Here is a 2,428-nt window from a genome sequence, read left to right on the forward strand (position 1 = left end):
GCATTTTGGTTATTCAGAAGAAGTTGTTTAAAGGTTTTTTAATACAATTGACCCCTGTGACCTTGAATATAATTGAAGGTCATTCATTTGAACAAACTTGGTAGCCCTTCACCCAAGCATGCTACTGGCCAAATATCATCTCCCTGGGCATTTTGGTTATTGAGAAGAAGATGTTTAAAGTTTTTGACATATTTGACCCCTGTGACCTTGAAAATAGGTGAAGGTCATTTATTTGAACAAACTTGGTAGCCCCTCATCCAAATTTGCTTCTGGCCAAATATTGACACCCTAGGCCTTTCGGTTATTAAAAAGAAGTCGTTTAAAGTAAAATATTGACGCCGGACGCCGGACGGACGCCGGACGGACGGACGACGGACGCCGCACCACGGCATAAGCTCACTTGGCACTTCGTGCCAGGTGAGCTAAAAATGGAGCCATTTGACATCACAGTAAACGGAATAACTTAACTTCTCCAGCAGTTAAACCCATATAAAGCACCAGGACCAGACAGTATTACACCTAGAATCTTGAAAGAACTTGCCATTGAAATTGCACCCCTGCTGCAGCTACCGTCCAATCTCATTAACATCTATCTGCTGTAAGATAATGGAACATATAATAGCCTGTAACATCATGAATCATGGAGAAAATAACAACATCCTGTATCCTCTACAATACGGATTTAGATGAAAACGATCCTGTGAAACCCAATTAATTGAATTTGTTGATGACATCTCAAAAAAAAATCAAGATGGGAAACAGACGGATATTCTATTCATGGATTTCGCTAAAGCCTTCGATAAAGTGAATCACAGCTTACTCACTCTCAAACTGAAATACTACGGCATAGAAGAAAGAACCACCAACTGGATCAAGAATTCGAACTGGCTAACTGGGAGGAAACAAACAGTGGTAATAGTCGGTGTCTCATCAGACGAGGTTAACGTTGACTCAGGAGTACCACAAGGATCTGTACTGGGACCCAGCCTATTCATCTACTACATCAATGATCTACAGTCAAGACTATCATCAACAGTCAGACTATTTGCTGATGACACCATAGCATACCTCACAATCTCCAACAACAGTGATGCCGAAACACTACAAGAAGACCTAAACAAGCTGGGTCAATGGGAGGAGGATTGCTGCATGAAATTCCACCCTGACAAATGTACCGTCCTGACAGTTACCAACAAGAAGAAACCCATTAACTAAAGTTACAACCTACACGACCATATCCTAGAGGCAGTCACATCAGCCAAATACCTAGGCTTAACATTCACCAACAAACTCAGCTGGGGCGAACACACAAACAACATAACAAGTAAAGCCAACAAGACCTTAGGCTTCCTACGTCGTAACCTTAAAATCCCATTATTAAGGATCAAGGAAAAAGCATACTTCACCTTAGTAAGACCTCTGGTAGAATATGCCAGCAATGTATGGGACCCCTACACAGTCAGCGACACAAATAAAGTGGAGTCTGTCCAGAGGAGGGCAGCTAGATATGTGGCAAACAAACACAGACTTAGAGCAAGTGTCAGCGAGATACAAGAAAAACTAAAATGGAAAAATCTCTCATACAGGAGGAAAGATTCACGACTAACAATGATGTATATAATTGATAGAGAGTTAGTCGCCATCAGCAAACAAAACTGCCTGATAAAACCTACAAGACAATCGGGAAGACAACATCACAACCAATCATACCAACTCCTGTCCTCACGCATTGACACAAGGAAAATGTCCTTCTTTCCAAGGGCAGTGCGTGATTGGAATACCCTTCCACCAGACATCGTGGATATAGACACACCTGAAGCCTTTAAGGCCAGGATTGTGTCATTGTAGACCATGGTCTCAAATGCAAAATAGTTTTAATTTGTACATGCAAATATCGAATATTAAGTCCCTATCTATCTATCTATCTATCTATATATTCTGCATCACCCTCTTTAGAGTATTATGTGCAGCGTGCGCGTCTGTGCATGTTAAAAGGTATTGTGTGGTGACCAAGATAGAATTGATAAAGTGCGGACTGGTGCATGCATAAGGCAGAGGGAGAGGAAAGAAAGAAAAGTGTGATGAGAGAGTATTTGGTGCTAAGAAATGTCTATAAGTTTAGACCTGCTACTGCCCATACAAGGGCATATTTTATGGAACCTCTACGGATGTTGATAGCTCCTGTTGTACAAAATAGCAGATCTATTATGGACTTTGAGTCGGGGTGTGAGGGAGGGGGGTGATAATAATAGTTTGAAGATTGTTTACCTAATATACAGTAACATACACTCCAACTGAGCTGTATTTGGAAAGAGTTCTGATTCGGTGTTGGTCATATCAACTCTGGCCACCTTTAGGAACTCTTTCCAATACAGAGCCAGAAATAGTGTATTCGGGTAGGTGAACTATGATGACAGGGGACGGGGGG

At 41.5% G+C, this 2,428-nt stretch overlaps 1 protein-coding gene across 1 annotated transcript in view; it reads right to left on the bottom strand.

Moving 5' to 3' along the window:
- LOC110455659 (programmed cell death protein 6-like) overlaps window positions 1-2,428 on the bottom strand; it is a 13,992-nt gene that overhangs the window by 10,786 nt on the left and 778 nt on the right. The gene's annotated exons all lie outside the window — the stretch shown is intronic.

This window comes from Mizuhopecten yessoensis, unplaced genomic scaffold (assembly GCF_002113885.1).
Source record: "Mizuhopecten yessoensis strain PY_sf001 unplaced genomic scaffold, ASM211388v2 scaffold8361, whole genome shotgun sequence".
NCBI classification, from domain to species: Eukaryota; Metazoa; Mollusca; class Bivalvia; order Pectinida; family Pectinidae; genus Mizuhopecten; species Mizuhopecten yessoensis.